Here is a 22,079-nt window from a genome sequence, read left to right on the forward strand (position 1 = left end):
GCTAAACAGCAAAGAGAACGTGCTGGGATCTTCTAGGGACAAACTCCTGCAGGGCAGGCATGGAAAGTACCTGGAAAATGACAAGGACCTTGAGCTGGGTGATAGACATGAAGGGTTGGATGGGAAATTGGGAAGGAATTGTTTCTTGGGAGGGTGGGGAGGGCAGCTGTGCCTGCCCCTGGATCCCTGGAGTGCCCAAGGCCAGGCTGGACAGGGCTTGGAGCAGCCTGGGACACTGGAAGGTGTCCCTGCCATGGCAGGGGTGGCACTGGGTGGGATTTAAGGTCCCTTCCAACCCAAACCATCCTGTGATGATTCTGTTATTTATTGCTGCAAAGAAATGATGAATTTGTACATTTAGGGGGTAGCTACAATAGAGACAGTGACCAAGATCCAGAGGAGTTTTGGCAGTGAGTCTTTTCAGTGTTCACTTTAATGAGACAAGGATAAAGCAGAAATGGAATCATTACAACTCTTTCTGACGGCAGAAATCCAGTGAACTTGTGGCAGAACAGTCAAAATAATGTTCCTGCAGTTTGTGGGTTTGTTACCCTCCTGTAGTGCCAACGTGATCTTTATCATCTCTTCTCAGTTCTGTCTTGAACTGCTGCAATAACTTTGCACTTGGAGAGAAGTTTGGGTTGTATTTTTAAAGGCAGAGAGTCTGCAAGGAGCAGATAAAGCACATTTTGCTGTGCTCTTGTAGTTGCTCATCAAGGCACATCTACCAGTTTATTTCAGATCTGCCCTGCCGTGACATTCTCTAATGATCCAGCTAAAAGCTGCACCCTTGACCCCTAAACAAGTTAATTTTTTTAAATTTCCTTTACCCCTAAACAGTGTTGAGTTTTATCCAACAGTGTAAATCCAGTTTATGAAAGTTTAAGGGTTTTAAGCAACTTCCTGATGTCTGTTTCTTCTGGCCTCTTGTAGTTTGGTTTTATAATTACACTTAGTGAGGATAAAAAGTAAAATAGTAGTGTATATTCTCTTGGTTATTTATTAAGTTATTATGCCATTCCCTAAAAAATAGCTCTTGAAACATCCTTAACTTTTCAGCTTGAAAATCATGATTGTTTCTGGTGTGTGGACTATTAATGGTAGTACATTTTCCATATATTTTCTTCAAATTTCTTCTGTAAATGAATCTCACAGATCATTTTACAGTGCTATTAATGCTGCTGTGTGCCTGGGAGCTCAGAGGCTTTAATAAAACATACCTGTACCTGGCCTACTTCTTTCTTCCTATAGTGACATTCATTAAAAACAGCTCCACTGAACTCTGCAGAGTTTCTCTGGTCTAAAACAAGAAATCAAATCAGGCCAAGGCATTTGCTGCATCCCTCCATGTACTTTTATTTTTCAAAGTAATGGGCAAATACAACCAGTTTGAATCAATGTGGGAATGCTTTGAAAAAGATGGAAAGATGGCTATGTGTGAAATTATCTTTTTCTTTTTTTTTTTTTTTTTTTAATACAGAGATAGGATTTTGTATGGGATTTCTCACACAAGCAGATTTGATTTGGAGCCACACTGGAGGGGTGCTGTCTGCAACATGTAATTATATGTTGTTTGGGAAGATTGGGCTCTGGTGAGAAATCCAGGGGAGTGTTTTGGATAGAAATCAATAGCTAAAGCACTACTTGAGCTCTGCAGAGCTAAAATGCTGCTTTTTTGCATTTAGCAAAGTGGAAAACACAAATGTCTGCAGCAGAGATTTCTGTCAATATCTGTTTTGCTGTTCTGGGAATAAAGAACTCGGAAGATTTGCAGCACCACAGTAGAAAACTACTGAAGATAAGCAGGGAGAGGGCCTGAGAAGGCAGCAAGTGCTCAATTTAGCAAATGCTCTGAAATTTGGCTGCACCATGACTGAAAACTTGAAGGAAAAACAGCACCAAAAGCTGCCAAACATCTTGGCACTGAGATGAGTTTTAGTAGCAGGTATTGGTGGCCAGTCAGAATAAAAGATATAATAGTAATATATATATATATATATATAATTAATGTATAAATATAAAAATAAAAATAAAAAAATTAATATAAAAACAATAAAACAAATATAAAAATTTAAAAACAGCCACAGCTTTTGCAGGTGAGAGAAATCACAAGGAAATTTAGCTCTTCTAGGGTGTTTAGCTGGTGACTCACCTTCTAAATGGGTGCATTTGAGGGAAACTCTCCAAAAAGAATGAAGAATGGCTCAAGCTCTCCCTATATTTCATCAGGAGTTTAGGATTGGGCTTTGTGAGGCAGAAAATATTCCCAAACCCTGCATATTTCCTGCATGAAACGACTTTTTTGAAGTTGAAATGGATTTTTTTCCCATTTAAATGAGATTAATGTCAGAAAGTATCTGACAGTGTGAGTTTTGAGTGGCTTTCAAGTAGCTATTTTGCAAACATCTTCAGAATGTCAGCTTTACAAAGCTACAGATGAAAAATGAAAATTCTCATGTCAAATTCCTTGGAATTAAAAAAAAAAAAGTACAATCTTTTGGGATAAAAATCATAGATACTGCCTTATATGCACTTCTCTATCAGTTTAAAAAAGTGAAATATGGGTGTGGGGTAGAGGAGCATTTCTGAATTGCTCAGCATCTGATGCCCAGCTGCAGCAGGGGTTAAGGAGAAGATGTTGATGCTTATCCTTGGACCACTAATGGAGTTTGGGATTAAAAACCTCACCTCATCTTTTCCTGCTGTTTCTTTACACATTCCTTTGTTAGCAGAGTAGATTTGCTGCAGAGTGTAGGATTTGGACAATAGGTGGGCTGTACCTGGGACACACCAGTGACCAAATAACTTTAGGAGTTTGAGTCCCTACATTATTATTTAATTATTACTTAGTTATTATTTATGCCTGTGTTTTATTGGCAAAAAGTACTGCCCATGCAGGGTGGAAATGCAGAATATCCTGGGGTTGTTCCAGGCTTGGAGCACTGAAGGCATTCCCAAGAATCCCCAGGGGAAATAAAACTCAGTGCTTAGGAAACACTGAGTAAATTCCTGCTTTGTCTTGCCACTGAATTTCTAGATAAATCTTGAAAATGCCCTTTGGAGAGTGCGTGTGTTTCAGAAACGTTTTTGAGTTGGTTTGTGATTTATGAATATTCCACCTTTCAGCAGAAACCAGGACAGATGGAAAGGCAGTTGCAACAGGGCTTGCTCTGATATTTAAATATCCTGATGTATGCTGAAATCTCCATCAGACAGCCTGTATCTGGAGACAGGCTAGAGTTTGATTTAAGAATTTGAAATTAGAAAATAATTCATTTCAGCAGCACTCAGTTCATAGACCTGGATGGTTTATTGCAGTGAACACACTGCATTCATTATGCACCACAGAGGAACATCATTTACTTAGGGCAGGTGCTTTTTAACCGACTAAAACAGTGCAAATCTTTTACTAGGCTCTAAAATGCCTTGAAAGAAGTCAGATTTGTTTCTGAAGCAGAAATTAGGCAAGTTAAGTTCCAATTAGTTGAGTGTGCTGAGTAAACACATCAATCTGGATAAAATCTGAGTACAGATTGTGCCTGGAAGCTGATCCCAGGTGCTTTATTAGGCAGCTCATTGTAAGCATGGGGGAGTCAGAGAACATAAAAAAAGTCTCATTAAGCACCTTGATGGATTTGAGACTTCATTTTTGTCCCCCTATTTTCTAGAATTTTTTTCTGTTGGAGAAATGGACTTTAAAACTTATGCCCAAGGGAGGTAAAGTCAGGACAGAAAGTGACTGATAGTTGGAGCTTAGCATTAATTGTAGTTGCTGCTTCCATGTCTTTAGTCTGGCTGTTTTGGAAGTTTTAAATCATTCTGTTTGAGAGGCAGAAGTGTCAAAGCTCCATTTTTGCCTGCTCCATGTGCTCTGTGTGCTTTTCTGTGTTCAAGTTTAAGGGAAATAACTTGATCTGCATGGAAGGAGGGATGCTCTGCTCAGACTCTCACGGAACAAGTGCAAAGGAAATCACCTAAATTCTGTCATCCTTGAAGTTTTTGAATATCAATGAACTGGAAAGATCAAGGCACATTACAGCCACTCAGCCTGGCACAGCTGAGAAATGGACTGGGGACATGTCCCCAGGGCTGCATCGCCCTAAGGTGACAGATCAGGCTGGGACACCAAAATGCCAGGGGGGTGGCTGATATCCTCCATATTCCACAAAAATGCCAGGGGGGTGGCTGATATCCTCCATATTCCACAAAAATGCCAGGGGGGTGGCTGATATCCTCCATATTCCACAAAAATGCCAGGGGGGTGGCTGATATCCTTTATGTTCCACATAAATGGTGTTGTGGTGTCTGAGCCCCTTCCTATTCCACAGAAATGCCAGTGTGTTGTCTGATAGCCTTCATATTCCACAAAAATGACAGTGTGGTGTCTGACACCCTTCATATTCCACAAAAAATTCCAGGGAAACGTCTGATATCCTTCATATTCCACAAAAATGCTGTGGGGGTGTCTGATATCCTTCATATTCCACAAAAAATTCCAGGGAAAAGTCTGATATCCTTCATATTCTACAAAAATTCCAGTGTGGTGTCTCATCCCTTTCTCATTCCCTGTCCTGATCCATGCATTGGTGTTTCACTGAGCTCAGACCTCTTCTCCCCCTGGCCTTGCTGAGCCATTTTTAGGCTTGGAGCAAACTTCCTCCTTGCCTGTGAGAGTGTGGGTTCAATGCAGGAGCCTTAAAAAAGCCCTGAACACTTTGGTTCTTCTGGTTCATCAGCTTTAGGGAAAAAAAAAAAAAAAGACGATCTTAAATATCTTTATTCTGTATAAACACACAGCTGAGTTGCAGCCTCCTTATCTCTCGTGTAGAACAGGATTTATAAAAGTGTCATGGAAAGAACCAGGCACTGTAACCATGAATATCTGAAAGATGGATGGAATTAATAACACAGGAGATGCCCTGTAAAAGTGTTGGAGGCTTTTAAAAGCTGGAATGACCTGCACAGCTGGCGCTGAGTTTCAAGGTTTTAAAATTTTTCTGGCAATGCCAGTGAAAAATAAAGTGATTTTTACCCAGGGAGGTACAAAGCATTTCCCAGCAGCTCAGTGTGTTCTAGGGTCTCTCCAGATCCAGCAAATTTACCATGATTTGAGTATTTACATGGCTGTGCCTCACAGCCCAGGCATAGGGAGGTGAGGGACACAGGCTTGGGCTCCATTAATGACTTTTTTATTAAGAAAATTGGAGCCAAATCACCATATTTGAACTTGCCCAGTCTCGGTTGTCAATTATGTAAAACAAAACCAAAACAAATTGGCTTTCCCCCACAGATTGTTCTAGAAATTGAAATTCAGTCTAAAAGTTCCACTTTTTCTTCAGATGGTTTCTGCTGGCATTCACCAGATTAATTATTCATTATTCCTGACCCAATGGCTCTGTGTGACAGCTCCTTCCTCAGCAGAGCCAGAGAAAACTGGGGAGAGTTTGGCTTCCAGTGGATGCTCCTGAAGTCCCTTTTTATTAAAAAAGAAGGCAACATCTGAAGCTGGTTAAGCAAGGAACAGTTTGCATGAAACACACCGGTCCAAATTCCTGAAGGAGAAGGTTGCAAAGATTAAAACTCATTAATGCTTGAGTTTAGTCCCCCAGAGCTGTGTAAATGTAGCATTGCAAATATAACTGAGCTCTGGAAATTTCCCAAACACCCCAAAGCAGTGTGTGCTGGAGATCATTAAAGAGCAGCAGCAAACATTCAATACTCAGAAATTGAGAAAATATAAGGGATCACCAGGAACTTTTTGAAAGGTGAAGCTGTAATCCTCCTAGTCCCTGCATCCAATTTCTGCTTCTGCCAGGAGCAACCTGCCTGCTGTGAGCTGGCAGTGATTTTTATGTTCCTCTGGGAATTTTGCTGGTGCTGATTTTCTTACTGGATTATGACCATTTAATGACTGTACTGATGTGAGGGAAATTTTTTTCCAGAGTCACAGCATTACACAGTGTTACTGCTTTTGTAGTCATTGTTAATGACTTTAAAGTGGCTTTTTAACAGCTTTTTTCAGTTAGCACACCAACATTTTCAACTGCTTTTCCTCCTCCTCCTCATTCTCATTGTATCTCATCCCTTTATGAGCACTCAGTTCCATGAGCAGTGACTCATTTCACATGCTTCCATGGTCCAGAAATGCACCATGCAGCCCACCCTTTTTATCACCTTGCTCTCTATTCTCTCTGAAATAATTCCATTCTTCTTCTCTTAGTGACTCAAAGTATGGGGCTGTAGCATTGTGTGTTTTCAGGATCGGTTATTCCTTTTGTAACGCAATAATGGTTCTGCCCTCGGTTCCCCCCATGTACTTCCTTCACAATGGTTTCTCCCTATTGGAGCTGCCCTGCCTGTCATGGTAATCACCCCCCTCATCTCGAGAATTCTCTGTGTCAGTCACTCCTTAATTTGATGGATGATTTGCCCCTGGGGTTTTTCCCCTCCCCTGTGTGATCCTCAGTGGCTGAGCTGTAACCCACGCTCCGCCCTGGGTCCTTGCTATTGGTAAACTTTGTGTCTCCTCCTATCACACCCACTCCCTTTAGCAGCGCCTCCCGCAAGGACCTTCCTGTGGTCCCCGTCCCTGGCACCGCCGGGGTAGATTAAAAGATCCTTGGTACCTATAGGGGTGTCCCTCCTCCTTCCTTTGCTTCAGTACCTCGTAGCCGAGATTCGCCTGTGCCACCCCCGCCGCAGACGGTAACCCCTGCCCAGGGTTCCGGAGGGGATCCGGGAGTGGCCCTTGGTGTGGCATCTTTGGCCGGGCCGGGGGCACCCAGCCGGGCACCGCACAGCCCCTGCGGCCACAGGAGAGAGGCTGCAGGGGCTCCCAAAGATTTAAGAAATAAATGGGTGGAGGAGAGGCAACCCAGAAGAAAATGATTTATCCCCAGGCCATTATGGAGTAAGGTTTGGGGAATCTTTCAGATCTGCTTTTCTTAAAGGTTAAAATTAAGGAAGCACAGGGTTAAGCAGCGGGGAAAAGTTCTGGAGGCTTTGCTGTTCATGTGGATTTGAGCCTACTCCCTGTAACTCTGCCAGTTTGCTATTTCCTCATGCCTGGGTGAATCCCAGCCCATCAGGCTGCAGGAACCATCATCACAGCATTTGGCACCCAGGCATTCCAATCTGGACTGACACTTGCCTTTTGCCAGCAGTTGTTATAATAAGCGGCAACTTGGAAGGAAATTTTCCCACCTCCCAGAAATTTAAACACCAACATCTTCTCCCCCCTTTCCTGCAGCAGCAGCATCCTAAATGGGAATATTTGATATTTGAGGCACCACAGTTCTGGTTGCTGTGCTGTGGCTCTTGAGGCCAATTCTTAAATTCCCTCCAAATTCTCAAGGATAAATTATGTCTGTCAGCAGCTGGGGCTGAGGAGGTTTTGATTCATGCCAGGCTGACAGAAAAGCTGTTACCTGTGTCTGATTCATTTCACAGCTCAGTGGGGCCACGGGTGCCCATCCTGAGGGCTGTTATTCAAATCTCCCCACAGAGCAGATTGGATGTCAAGGATCCTTATTAAGGAAGAGAAACCTTCAAGGAGAGAGGCTCAGATTAAGCTGTAGCAGAGGTGTGAGAAAGCCCAAGCAAACACCAGGAATTTCCACTCACAGCCTTATGGATCTCTTTCCTCTCAACCTGAAAGCACTAAATTCATTTCAAATTAAATATTAAATTAATTTCTTTTGTCCTAAGTTCAAGGAGCAGAAATAATGGAAATTTCAGCAAATGCTGTTTTTCTCTCTGTAAAAAAGAACTTCACCTGTGAAGAAAGAGTGCCAGATATCCATTAGGATGGGCCAGTAGTTCATGACTAATGCTGAAGTCTGGGAACAAAAGTGTTTTATTTTCTCAGTGTCTCAGGGGAGGTGAGGTACAAGATTTGTTCCTTTCATTCCCACAGACTGTCAGCTGTGAATGCAATTACATGTCCTTGTCTACTTGTATCTGATACTGAGTAAAATTTGTGGAAGTTTCACTGTTGTTTACGATGAATTTCAAATAGACATTAAATTGCAGTGGAACCTTTAGGTTTTAAAGCACTTTTAACTGTTTTCCTTGAAAAAAATTTTATTTATTTCATGCAATATTTCTCTCTTTTTTTCTCACAGTGTAGTAAATCATGGGTGTCCCTGAAGTTGTTTTTATTCCAAAGAAGTAATCACCTTTTTTTTTTCTAGAAATAATTCAAAACAAAATATATAATTTTGCTGACTGACTCACTGAATTTTGAGTAGGCACACTGGATTGGGAATGTATATTAATATATAGATATTTATCTCTCAAATTTTGATAACAGGCAATCACTGCATGCAAAACTGAAGCTGATTTAGGAAGAGAATAGAGACCCTACTAATTGCAACTAAACCAGATTCAGTTTTTAAAGTAGCTTGACACTTGTCCATCATCATCATGGTGACTGTGAGTTGCATCTGAATTAGGGCTGTAGGTTATATTTAAACAATTCAAAGGGAAAGGAGCAATAAATTTCCTGTAGAATCACGCTCCCCTCATGGATGCCTCTGGTCTTGGAGAAGCAGCAATTCTGAGAGCTCTGATGCAAAGAATATTTAGATTTCTGAGGCTCATCAGGATCTCCTCAGGTTCTCTGCATATTCAGTGCTATTTTTTTTTTGTTGGTTTCTTTTTGGTTTTTATTTTTTTTTTTAGTTTAAATAAGTTTTACATAAAATCTAAGTCCTTCATATGACTACATTGCAAAGAATGCTCCTCATAATGTGTCTATCCAAATCCATTTATGAGTCTGTCAGAGCTAAGGAAATGTGGCACAGAGCTGTGCAAACTCTTTGGTTTCAGCTCCATGTTTGCCTTCAGAGTCTTTTGTGGACTCAGATGTTCTACTGTTCAAAGAAAGTTTAAGGGATTAACTTCAAGGGCAAGCTGCAGGATCAGGAGAGAGAAACTTAATTGGTATAGGTCAGTTGAATTGGAAGAACTTGAAGAAGAAACACCAATTCATATTTGAGCCAGGGTAAAGGACATTCTTGATTAAAAATGCTTCCTTAAGAGCTTCATAAAGGCAGACAAGCCAGAATGGCCAGAGCTGGATGCTGAAATAGTCCAGTCCATGCTGTAGAATGTGTGTGGGGGGATATGATGATGTTCACAGACAGGTAGTGACCAAAACAGAAAATATAAGGGCAGCACAAATGGAAAGTTAGATGTAGGAAGCAGTAAAGGTAAGAAGGTTTTCAGAAAGCTGAGAAAAACAGGCCTTAGAAACAGAAAGAGCAGAGAAATTAGACCTAGATACAGCTGTAAAGTCTGAAAGTAGAGTTACAATAGTACAGCAAGACAGGATGTGAAACAACAGCCTGAGTTTGAGGCTTGCCTAAGATAGACCTTAAGACTGCATAAAAATATTTTTAGCAAGGTAGTAGGAAGTTTTAAGCTTAATAATGAAGTATTTTGTATTATTAACAGAAATTAAAGAGCTTTTCAAATAGAAAGTTCTACTTTGACTGGAAGTCGAGGGTTACACAATGCCTTTGTTTAGGTGTCCAGGAAAGTTAAAATCATATGAAATCTAAGTTAGTAACAAGCCCATTGCTAATTAGGGCAGCTGTGGGAGCACCATTTGGGAGAGCAGAACGAGGGGTCTGCTCAGGAAGCTGAAATGCAGGAGGGTGTCCCAGATGGAGCTTTGTTCTCTCCCCATGGCTGCACCTGCTGCAGACATCCAGCAACACCAAATGCAGTGAATCAAACCCAAGGATTTGTCTGGCAGGCTGCACCTTCTGATTGCAGAGACTGATTAGGGATTAAATCCTTCTGACAGCTGAACCACTGGATAACACAAGGTGGAAGGCTCCAGGCAATTGGGCTGGGGAGCAATTAGTTTTTGTTGTGGTAAAAAAACCTCAAACCAACCCTGAAATAAAAAGCACTGAAAAATCTCAGTGTATGCATAGCAGGTGTATTCATATTTTCCTTTTGCTTATTTGAAAGCTTGCCTTGAAGAATTAGCATTGACTTAAAGGTGTGGGGGGGAAGAGGAAGGCAGGTGGGCAGGCAAAGGGAGTGCATTGAGTTTTAACTGGCTCCAAAATGTGATGGAATTCTTTCACTGAGAAAAGTTTTGCCACTTAGGAGTTGTTGGGAGCAGCTCAGAGGTGGATTCTGTAATGGTTGATTCTTAGAAAAAGTTGGCATCTAACAAACTGTGCAGAGCACAGAAACTGGAACCAGTGTCTAGAGCTGAAGAAGTAGTCTGGGTTCAGATTCATAGCTAGACCCTTTTAGTTTTGAACTAAATGTGGGCAACTCACAACAATATCTCATTTTTTAAGGATTCCATGAATTCCAAACTCCTCCTCTCAGAAAGACAGGCGCAAGAAGTCAGAAGAAATGGCAGAAAATTGCTTTTTCAGTGTAAAAGCATCAGTGATGGTGGAAGTCAATCCATACAATTATTAGCAAACTCCTGCAACTCTCCAGTCTCAATCATGCTTTTCAGTCAGTGTGTTCTCAGTTTGTTTTTCCCTGAGGTGCCATTAAGTCTGAGCTAATTAATCCAGAATTATGCCAGCATCACCAAAATGAAGTGATTGTTTAGCATAACAAAGCTGATAATGAGTAGAACAGCAGAGATAATGTTGGTAGCAGCAGCAGTGGGATATGCAGCCAAGTTGGGACTACCTGGAGACACCTCCCTCCAACAAAGTTATTTTGATGGGTTCTGTTACCTTGTAGCTCTTCTGGTGGAGACTTAAAAACCCCAAGTTCTTCAGACTGAAATTTGGGTTGCCCTTGGTTAATTGTTTACTATCTCCCAAGACACAAAATATAACTTAATAACTAATTTAATAATGAATATTGCCAGGAGGGTCTCATGTAATTAATTATTTACTAGTATAAATATTTTCAGTGCAAATGAGAGATGTAAAAAATTTAGTTCCTCTGACCCACATACCAGGTTAGAGTACTTGAGGGACTGATGCAAGCAAACTGTCTTGGCAGCTTAGGGATGCCATCATCTTCATCTCTTGCTCTGAGATTTCTGGGTTCTCACATCCTACAGGGGAAATGAAAACTCTTTTATAGTTTCTACACCACATCTGAGCAGTGATAAAGATTAGGAAGGTTTTCTATGTGTAAGAAAAGTGAAACTCAGCAATAGATTGCCAAGGGAATTGTGACTTTCTGGTAGCTAAGGTGAATGAAAGAGAAACCTGTGAATTCTTTGTTCAGTTCAAAGGATCTGGAATTATACCCAATTTCAACATCTGAAATGCTGGGTGGTGACACCATCAGTTGGCATCAATCTGAGGGGGGGCTCCATTATGTCCTCAGAATTTCAGACAGGCCTCTTCTTGGAAGTAATTTAGCTTTCTATTTGCTGCAGTTATTTTCACCTCCCTCAGTCCACCTACAGCTCTGAAGTGTAGCAGTGCCCAGCTATGGAGAAAGGAAATGGAGTTTTTGTGACACAGGATGTGAAGTTAACCTGGTAAACAAGCAGAGTGATGTGGTAGAGATTGTGGGCTTGGGAAAAGCAGCATGTGGTTGTCAGAGGACAAAAATGAGAGTAGGACAACCTGCATCTTACTCAGCAGAGTTCCTTAACGATTTATCCAGGATCTTTGCATGATCCTGGAGAAATCATTTAAATGCTTTTAAAAGAGTTCCTGCTCCCACTTTTTACCTGTTTGTTTACAGTGCTACCTGGGACTGTTTCTCCTTGTCTCTGCAGTGCTTTGCACAGCACAGCCCTGGAATTCCCCAGTTTGACTGGAAATGATAAATATTTATTGCAGTGAGGTTGATCTCCTGCTGTGGGAGGGCACAGAGCCAAGCAAAGGCACCCCATTAGGTTGAACACTGCTTCAATTTAATGCCAATATTAACCATCCCACCTCAAAATAAACCCCCCCAAAAAACCCCAACCAAACAAAAACAAGCAAACAAACCCCAAAACAAATAAAAAAACCCCTCCCAAAAATAATAAAAAAAACCCCAAACAAGCCCAAAAAATTCTCAAGGGAATACATTCAATCACAGAAACGCTTTGTGACCCTGCCCCGGTTTTTTCATATGTGCACATCACTTGCTACAGCTGAACTTCTCAGCACATGGTTTGTTCTCTTGTATATTCCTGTAAATAAAAGGGCTGCTTTTCTCTTGTCTTTAGCTAAAGAACATAAAAATCCCTTGTTTCTACTTCATAAGTACTGCAAGAGTAATGTGCTGATTTTCACTGCAGCTATTACATTATTGATATTTCTAGGGCAGATTGTGCCACCCAGCAAAATTTACTTAGAGCACACTCAAACTAACCCAATAACATCAAATAAAAACTAAGAATGAGACAACAACATCAAACAGAAACTCAGAAATAGCCAAAAGAGAACCAGCTTTAAAGTTTAAGTCAATAGCAGAACTGGGTTGTTTTCCAGTTCTTTCTAGATGGAGGCTTGTGGACATGGCTTTAATATCAGAAATTGTGGTGGATATGGGAAGAAATGTACTTTGTAAAAGACAGGATGGGTGCACAGACTTGAAAACAGTTTCAAAACATGGCACAGTATTTAACATTCTGCCATTCAGTTTGATTACAGAAATTTTTCACTGTATATATTAGAAAGGTCTCTAAGAAATCACAAATCCAGAGGAATTTTTTGCTCTTGAAGCTTCAACACCTTAAAAATGAGTTGTTGGTCCATTTTTGCCATTAGCACTGAAATAGTGGGGTGAGTTGTTCAGGTAACTTATTTCAGTTTTTCAGTTGTAAAATTCAAGCATAAACTGATAAGCACTGTCAGATGCCAAGATGTTGGACATTGGGTTTATTGGCCAACAAACCAATTGGGAATAGCACAATACAGCCAGTTCAACTGAGCTATGGCTAAAGAGACACCAAATAAAATAAACTACACAAGAGGTGGGGATATATTGCTGTGAAAAAGCCCCATCCTTAGAGCTACCTAAAAGTTCTTTTTGTCCTGCAAAAAACTCGCTTGCAATAAGGGAAACATCTGATTTCCCAGGAAAGAGAATTTTAAAAAGAATCATTCATGAAATATCTCATTTTTCTTGGTTTTCACACAAAAGAGAAAAAAAATTAGGGAAAATTTTGAGAGTTCTGAGGCAATTGTGAATGCCCCAGGGAACAGAGCCCCAAGGCAAAGCAGCAGAGAACCCAATTCTTGTTGTTGATGTGCTGAGAAATGAGAAGCAGCAGTGAGTCCTGTGCCAGTGTTCAGGACAGGAGTCTGGAAGCTCTGACAGGAATTTCAGCAGCCAAACCCTGCAGAGAGCATGGTTTGCCTTCCTCAGGCTGGTTCACAGCTCTCACCCTGCATTTCTGGAGTTCCCAGCTGTCAGATCCTTTAGGATGTGATCCAGCTTAGTGTCACAAACAGCAGATAAATTATATTTCCAGGAAAATGCATTTAAATATTGAGCACACTGGCTGTGTGCAGATGAGAGGTGAAGACAACAATCACTCCAAGTTAATTAGTGATCAGCAGAGGGATTTTTCCCTATTAATTCTCTCAGTCTGTGGTGCCAAGGTCAAGGCTTTGACCTTTTGTGGAGTCCCCTCTGACTGCACAGCCCAGCCTGAGTGACAGTCACTGCCAATGAGCTTCCATGACAGGCAGGATGGGGAAGACCAGGGAATAAAGAAATTGCTTTTTTTTTAACTTTTCCAGTTACACTGTACTTGTTCTCAGAGCTGATCACCAGCAAATGAGCCAAAAATATTCTGTGGTGGACTCCTACATCTCCCCATGAATGTAGGCAGCTCCTGTGATTTTAATGGTGTCCCTTAGCATGCATAAAATGGAAACCTCCATCCTTGAAAAGCAGTTTAAACTGAGTGTTGGATATTGCAAATAGGATTGCTCAGATGCATGTTTTTCATTCCTCAAATAAATTAAAACAATTAAAGTATTTTTTTTGGGGAAAAACCCCAAAAGCCAACAAAACCCACCCCATGATTCTTTCCTGAAGCAGTGAGATGGTGTTGTGTGAAAGGCACCAGGATATTTTCAGCCCAGTGAAACTCCTCACCCTTGTTAGTGTCAGTGAGATTTTATGGTGATTGCTCTGTGACTTTTTCTGGCTTAGCTGCCAGAAAGCCTTTCTGCCAACAGAGCAGATGGAAACAAATACATTTAACCTTGCATTAAATGAGTTTGCTTAAGAATAATGCCTCCTCTGGTTAATCCCCTTCACAAGCATCCAAAAAAAATGTTGTGTATATGAAACATTCCTATATATCAACAAATCCATAGGCAAGTCTGGAGGCTGTGAGAGAAGAATAGAATATTTTTTAAACAAACAGGATTTGGGTATTTTGTGACTCATTTTAGTTTGGGTTGTTGGTCCATATACAGATGTGTCAGGGGTCAAACAGCTCAGCAAGGCTCTGTGAGGTTCTAATGGCATTGAACACATGGGTAAAGAGATGATAAGTGACGGAGAGAAGGAAATAATCAGAAAATATCCTGGAAAAAAATATGAAAGACTCACTCCAATCAGATTTGAGTACCCCAAAATCACTTCTATTAAGGAAGATCCCAGCTCATTCTGATTTTTATACATATCTATATAAATATATTGATGTATCCCAGATTAAATAAAATAGAGGAATGAAAAAAATATAAACTACAGATGAACTAATAGGTTTTAGTTCAACATCTCACTGATCTGTCCTCACACAAAATAGAGGGAGAGCCCTGCAACCTGCACTGTGGTTTTTTCAATATTCATCCTGCTAACAAGGACACATGCTTTCTTTTAATCAGACTTTTTTTCTAAATTATAATAATATTAACACAGTTGACTAAACTTGTTATGTCTTGCTTGTAGAGGGAATAGGGCGAAAATGGATTCTTTTTACTAAAAAGTCATGAAATTCAGTCTGTGATGATTCATCTCATGCTGGCAGTATCAATCACATCTTCATTTGATGTCATGAAACTATTTACAGTATCCCATCAAAAATAAGAAAGTGGTTGATCAAATAGGAGATTCAAAACAAAGAAGAAATAAGATGTAAGATGTTGATTTAAGGGCAATTGAGACTATATAAACAAAATTGTATCACTTTGGCTACCCTCAGGCTCTAGAAATTTCTGTTTATTTGTAGAGAAGGGGGAGTTCTGGATATTTGCCATCCTAATATTCTGAAATCAGGAGCCTCGAGCAGGACTTTGCATTAAAAAGAGGAAATCTTTTATTACTCTTATTTATTACTGTTAGGAATGCATATTGAAACAGGAAACTTAAAACACCAAATGAAATCCATCCATTATTAAAGACATTGAGGGAGGAATGATTAGGCCCAAACCAGTGATTTGGTTTGAATTAGATGGAAGAAAAATATTTGGAAACAGATCTGTGGAAGAGAAATGGGTCAAGTATAGATGAAATATGGGAAAGAGAGAAGGATGTTATATAAGGCTGCAAAAAGTCAGTGGCTAGAATCATCTCATTTTTTATTTGATATCAATGTTGATATTAAAAAAATTGAAGAATTGTAGTAAATGGAACTTTATTTCTTTTCTGTAGTAGCTGATGAAGTATCATTTGGGAAAGTGTGCTGTAACTTGTGTACAATGGGATGTAGCACAAGTTTTATAAAGTGCTAAGTGGCTGTGAAGAGCCAGGAGCAGGCAATTTTGGAAAGAAAAAGACTGAACTAGATCATCAGTTTATTTCCTCAATAAATGTTTTTAGGTTCCTGGGAAAAGAGATGGAAATTGGCTAATAAATTTCTTGTTGGCCTGTAACCAAAGATGAAACAGGCAAAGAAATACAAGTCCAGGTTACTTGAAAGGAACATCCCATTTGGAAGGAAGAAATTGCAAATAATCCAACTAGTCCAGCACTGGGGGAGAAAGATGAAAGATGGTTGGACTTCATACAGAAATGTCTTCACAAGCCAGAGAATAAATGTCCTTTTCCAGCATGGAGGGTGTGTGTGCTGGCAGTGAGTGCACTCTCACAAAATCTTGTGGTGACACTGAAATTCAAGGGTAAAGTTCTGTCAGCTATGTAGTCTGCAAAGTTAGTTCTTTCTATTATTTTTCCCTCAGTTGCCATAACCATCATTATGGTTTGTGTTGATCTGGCATTTTATAAGCAGAAATAACTCCAGAAATGACCAGAATTTCCTGATCTCCTCCCCAACATGATCTAGATCTTTAAAAAGGGGAAAGCTGAAAAGTTTGAACTTGAGTGAATGTTTGAGTGGCCAAAACAAGTGGTGACCAGTCAAACATCTCCAGTCCCACATTTGCAGATATATAAGCAATGGTTTCTCAGACCCTCAGTGGGTCCCAGGATTCCCAACACTTTCTGTGCTGATAAAATAATAATCCTCCCATTAAAGTGGGGCTTGCTTCACTCCACTTTCTTGCTGTGAAGCTAACTAATAAAATAATACACAATATGAAAAGGCAAGGCAGAACTCTGTGCTAGGACTGCAGCCTTTACCCAGCAGCTCTATTAGCAGATCAGGATAACAAGTACTTGTGATTAATAGCCTGAACATAAGCTTCTGGGGATTAGGCACCTCACAAATAATTCCAAACAGCTCCATGCAGCAGGTTTCAAGCTAATTCTGTTTTGATCTACAGCTGTAGGAGACATAAACCAGCTTCAGTTCATTGCCTTTTGTGAAATAATCCTGATTTATGCTAGCTGAGAAAATTCCTTTGCATGGTTGGGACTGTTCCTGCATAGTTTCATTGCAGAATGACCAAAAAAAAAAAAAGAAAAATAATAAAAAAAGAGAAAGAAACAGGCAGCCAAGGCTTATCTGGAGTTAGAGATGTGTTAGAGATGCAGCAGTGCAGTAATGCAAAGTGTTTTGGGATGAACAGAGCTGCTCACACCCAGTTTGCAGATGGGGCAGCCTTTTGGGGCTGGTCATGTTTAGCACAGACCCAGCTGCAGGAAATGAATCCCACAGTTTCTAGAAAGGTTCTGTTTCTCATTCTGGCTGTTCATCAGGACTTGGTTTTCCTGAAGAGAAGAGGAAAACCTGTGTAAAAAAATAAGGAAATGAGACACTTTTTACTTCAGAGTTTTTTTGAGGCCTGCTAGAAGGAAGTGGCAGCACTTTCTGGCCTTTGTAAGTGTCACTCCTCTGTCCAAGATGGACTTCATGCACTAAACTCCTTCAGTCTTAAGTGACCCCGTGATTATCCATAAAAAGGGACATTTATACCCAGGATTCCTGCTTGTTACCTCCTTGTAAAGCTGGGTCAACCAGTCTGCTGCAAGCACCAGACTCAGCTGTGTGTACAAAGGTGTGTAATGTGGACTGGAGAGGACACAATTTGTTAATTTGGCCCAGGTTATTGCCCTAAGCTGATGGAGTGACCACACAGATACAACCCTGCTGCACCTCTTCACTCTTTTATAGAGCTCCCCAAACCCACTAAAATGTTAATAAAATTAGCAAGAGTGACAGAGCACTCAGAATATTTACAGATCTTCACCCTTCCTTATTCTTTCCTAAAACAGCATCTGGGTGCCCATTAGGTTCTCTGGTCTGGAGGACTGTTCCAGTGGTTTGGCTCTCCCATTCTGCTGTTGTTGCTTCTCACACATTCACAGCCCCCAACCATGGCAGAACCTCTGGGTGAACTTCCCTTGGTGTCCTCAGGCATGAACAGAAGGCCCATATCAGTAATACAGAACTAAAATGCTCTAAAACTGCTCCCCTCAGTTGCTTTGCCAGTATTTAGGCATTCTTTGGATATTTAGCATCATTTTCTGAGTCCTGTCCTTGCTTCTCCTGCACTGGCCTCTGCTCTTCTGTCTCCAGGAGACACTGAGGGATGGGCTCTACTTTATCTTAATTTTTGTTTTGCTGACACAACACTGCCTTAGCTGTGGAAAAATGTTCTATAAATGTCCCATGGATGTGTTCTCAGTATAAAACACAGTCATATTTTAAGGTATTTAACACATTGCAAGACATAAACTTTAGCAGCCAAACTCAATTAATGTAGTGGCAGACAAAGTGAAAGCCCAGTCATCTTAAGGCATTTACCAAGTATTAATGAAACCTTGTAAATGTAGTTATAACTAATAGGTTTAAGAACTTTTTTAGAGGCCTGATATATGTGAGATGCCATATCTCAGTTTTTCTTTTAACTCACAACTCATGTTTGACTCTCTAGGAGAAATTTGAGATTTCTTTTTTGAGATGGATGATCTTTGCCTGGTCCTTGCATATTACATTATGTGGCTCTTTCATAATTATGAAGATTTATCTACTCTCAGAATCCTTCCAAAACAGCTCTTCTGGCATAGCTCCAGCATAGGTTACACTAAATAGGAAAAAGACATTTTAAATCTCAATTAGAGAGCCTAGCCTGGTAATTGTTCCTGACTAGATATTTTGGTAAGCTTCCAAATGCAGCCAAATCCTAAGAGTTCAATTCAATACAACCCCTGAATATTTTTATTGAAGCAGCTCCATTATAGTAAAGACTGAAGATTTTTTTTTTTAAATGCTCCATTTAAAGTAATCATGGTTGTTACTTTTCAGGACAATATCTGTCCTGCTCTATTTCTTATCTGTCAGCCAGACTTCACTCTGAATTACACTGGCCCTTCAGTTTGGAAGGCAAAGCTGCTGTAGGGCATCTGCAGGGGGGAGGGGATTTATCTTATTTCAAAACAGGCACAATTGCTGTGGCACAACAATTCCTGGCTGTGTGGAGAAATAAATCTGCTTATCTGTGAAATCTGGGGTCTGGCAGCTCAGTGCTTCAGCTCAGTCACTGCTTTTGCTTTTTTCACCTGGATTTCTCCTCCCAGAGGTTTCTTGTTGGTGTCCTCCCAAAGGTTAATTGCCCTGGGATCCTTGTGCAGTGTGTGAGATGGACACCAATGCACAAATCTGCACAGGATCAGTAAAAGCATTCAGGAAACCTGTGAAAAACAGAGGGAGGTTGTTACAGCTAAGAGAGACAATCTGCCTTTACACCATTGACTTGTCTCAGTCTTTTTCAGACTCTCAGAAGTCACACTCACAGGAAGAGGATGGAACAAGACAGTGGAGGATGGTTACAAATGGCTTTTGTAGTGTCTTAGACATCTCCTAGAATCTTGAAGTGTGCCCTGATAGGTTTTCAGTTCTGGGTCAGGACTGCATTTGTACCAGTAGTGGAATCACCAGTCTGGGGATAAGAGTTTTCCTTTAAAAAAGAAAGAAATATATTTTAAACTAAACAGAAACATCTATGTTTTGACTCTTCCTTTTGTCAGTTTCTAAATTATAGCATAGGCTTTAAACTGAAAATGAAATTGATTGACCTAGAAAACACTAAAACAGATCTTATATTTTTAAAGTTTGGTTACCACTTGGATTAATTATATGAAGAAAAGGAAAGAATTCCCTGCAAATTTAACTTCACTTTTAATTATGCAGTATCTACCTTTTGTACTAAAAAAAAATGTAACAAAATGTTCTGAAACTGTCACTCAGTGCTGTCACTGCCTGGCCTCAGCATTTATTATGCCTACAGGCTGGGTACAGGGGGGCAGCTTGACTCAGCTGTGATCATCCTGGCAGATGTGACTGGGATTCTGACTGCAAGGCAATCCCCCCAGCACCGCTGAAGGGGGGAAATGATGTGCAGAGGGCAGACCCAAGAGCTGCTCTATGTTTGGGGAGTCACAGCCAGAAAAACACAGTGTACTCCCTGTGGGTTTGTGATTCTAAAGCAGGAGGAATAATTGCAAAAGGCAGGGAGGCAGTTCAGAGGGGTCCTGAGGACTGGGACAATGAGGACCTTGTGGAGATGAACCAAGAATGTTTTGCATGGAGGGTGAGGAAGCCTTTGCATCAATCGGGCCCTGCTGGCAAACAAGGAGGGCTAAGGGCTGTTTTCAGGGACCTAGCCCAGGCTCTGAAGCTGAAGAGGGGGTTCTGTGAGCTGAGGACAACCTTCAGCTCTTTGACTGAAGTGCCAAAGGCAGTGGAGCCCAACTCTTCTTGGTGGTTGAACAGCACAGGGGAGCAGCCCTGAACTGCAATTTGGGAGGTTCAGAATGGACACGTTGGAAAAACCTTTTCATAGTGAGATGCTGCTGTACCAAACCAACATTTTCTAGGAATGCTGTGGGGTCTCCCATCCATGGAGATTTTTAAGATGTGGATTGACAAAGCCATGGTGCTCTTTGCTACAACCCCATTTCTACTGGAAGGTTGGAGCAGATGATCTTCAGGGATCCTTTCTGATCCATAGTTTGCTGATCAGTGCATTTCATTCCACGGCATCCTTCCCCAGAGAGTTGGTCCCTGCCAGACTCTTCATTATTCTGGCTGATCATGAGTTTTCTCCATCGCCTCCATTTATTCAGACACTGTTTAGTTTACTAATTTTATATTAACGTCAGTATATTACTTAATTGGTAATGGGCTAATTAACATTAGTGTGTTAATAGCCATCCTTCAGAATTCAAAATCTCAGTGCCAGCTCTACTTCTATCATAGCTGCATTTCAATTACAACCATCTCTCTTATCACTGATTTAAATTTTCAGATTTTCATGGGTTTATTTAAAGACCCACAGATCTTAAAAGCTTCTAAGAAGATACAGTTTATTTCAATAAGAAATTTTCCTGTAGAAAATACCACTAAGAACATGAAAGGATCTGCCTTAGAAAGAAGGGCAGGCTCTGCTTTGCAATTGCAGTACAAAATTATTTTTGAAATGTGGCTGTTGAAGTAGGAGTGTGCTACCACTACTGCAGAGTGCTGCAGAGCAGTGGGAAACAGCTGGAATATCTGTGATGAACATGCTGGTTTCTTTCAAAGATGAGGGAATCCCTTTGGGAGGGTTTCTTTATGAAACTCTTGATTGAAATAAGAGCTTGCTAAATTTCATCCCTATTTACACTGCAAAACAACAACAACAGGTAGATAGAGCTATATACTGTTTTACTCTTGTGGGAACTACATCCTTGAAGCAGCAGCACATCTAAAACTTTTAAAGCCAGCTGCAGTAAAAGCTTTCCAAAGTGGCCAGAGAATGTCTTCCTTTAACTGGTGGCACAAATGAAAGAGAGCAAATGCATCACAAATTCTTCCACCTGCTCCAGCTGAAGAAATAAACCACAGCAATCCTATTTTCCCAGGAGTAATTCAAGAGAATCCACTGGCTTTCAAGAGCAGAAAATGCAGCTAAATCAAGGAGTAGAGTTCTGTAAATGTAAAATGCCACAAATGGCAAAATGGCTTTTGGTTTAGAACCTGGCAAAGTTCCCTAATGTGTACAATAAAAGAGACCAGGGCTTAGGGTGTTTAATGAAACCATTCCTGGGATGGAACATTAACCTCATCTGAGATTTTCAAGAGTTTTCCAACATGACTGCAAGCTGTCCCAGTTTAATTGCTTTTGTCAACTTGAGGAGTTTATTTGAGGAATAGGAGATAAAAGTCCAGGATTTGCCCTATGTAAAACCAGCCATGACTTGGGTAACTCAGATCATTTTGTATGCACAAGACACAATTAGTGATATTTTAGATGGGTCTGGAAAATTACATTTGCTAACGCCTCTGACCCCATGATGGAAAACCCATCATTGCCAGTAAGTTTTAAAGGTCTGGAGCTGGTACACTAGGAATCCAGGGGTTCTGTGACCTCTATTAAAACTAAGTTTTAATGTCCTTAAACAATTAAAGCTCAAATATTATATGCCCATTAATGAACTTCATAAATATTTATAAGGTGCCACTAAAGTGTGTAGTCTAAAATGAGCGTGGGGAGACTTTCCCTTCATTTGAAAGGATTGTGTCCTAATTTGGAGGCTGTCTATTCCACACAGTTCTGTGTCCTTTTACCAGAGGAAATCAGAAGTAATTCCATGAATGCCAGCAGTGTTATACTGGTGTGGGAGCAGCACAACCCAAATACCTCAGTGTTCCACAGTGGCTTTGTTGGCTCCACTCAGGCTGCACTTTGGCACCAGAAGGGCTGGGCAGGACACAGGAAATACCAGGTTGCACTGTCAAGTTTAAATCACTCCTGCTTCATGACCAGGAGGGTTCTAACACTTTCAGGTGTTTATAGATG

At 40.6% G+C, this 22,079-nt stretch overlaps 1 protein-coding gene across 1 annotated transcript in view; it reads right to left on the minus strand.

Annotated features, from left to right (window-relative positions):
* TIAL1 (TIA1 cytotoxic granule associated RNA binding protein like 1) overlaps nucleotides 1–21,526 on the minus strand; it is a 256,506-nt gene extending 234,980 nt beyond the window's left edge. The window contains exon 1 of the mRNA XM_050976378.1: nucleotides 21,521–21,526. The gene's annotated coding sequence lies outside the window, so the exon portion shown is untranslated. The remainder of the gene's footprint in view (nucleotides 1–21,520) is intronic.
* Between the last annotated feature and the right edge of the window lie 553 nt (nucleotides 21,527–22,079).

The sequence above is a fragment of the Serinus canaria genome, chromosome 6 (assembly GCF_022539315.1).
Source record: "Serinus canaria isolate serCan28SL12 chromosome 6, serCan2020, whole genome shotgun sequence".
Taxonomy (NCBI): Eukaryota; Metazoa; Chordata; class Aves; order Passeriformes; family Fringillidae; genus Serinus; species Serinus canaria.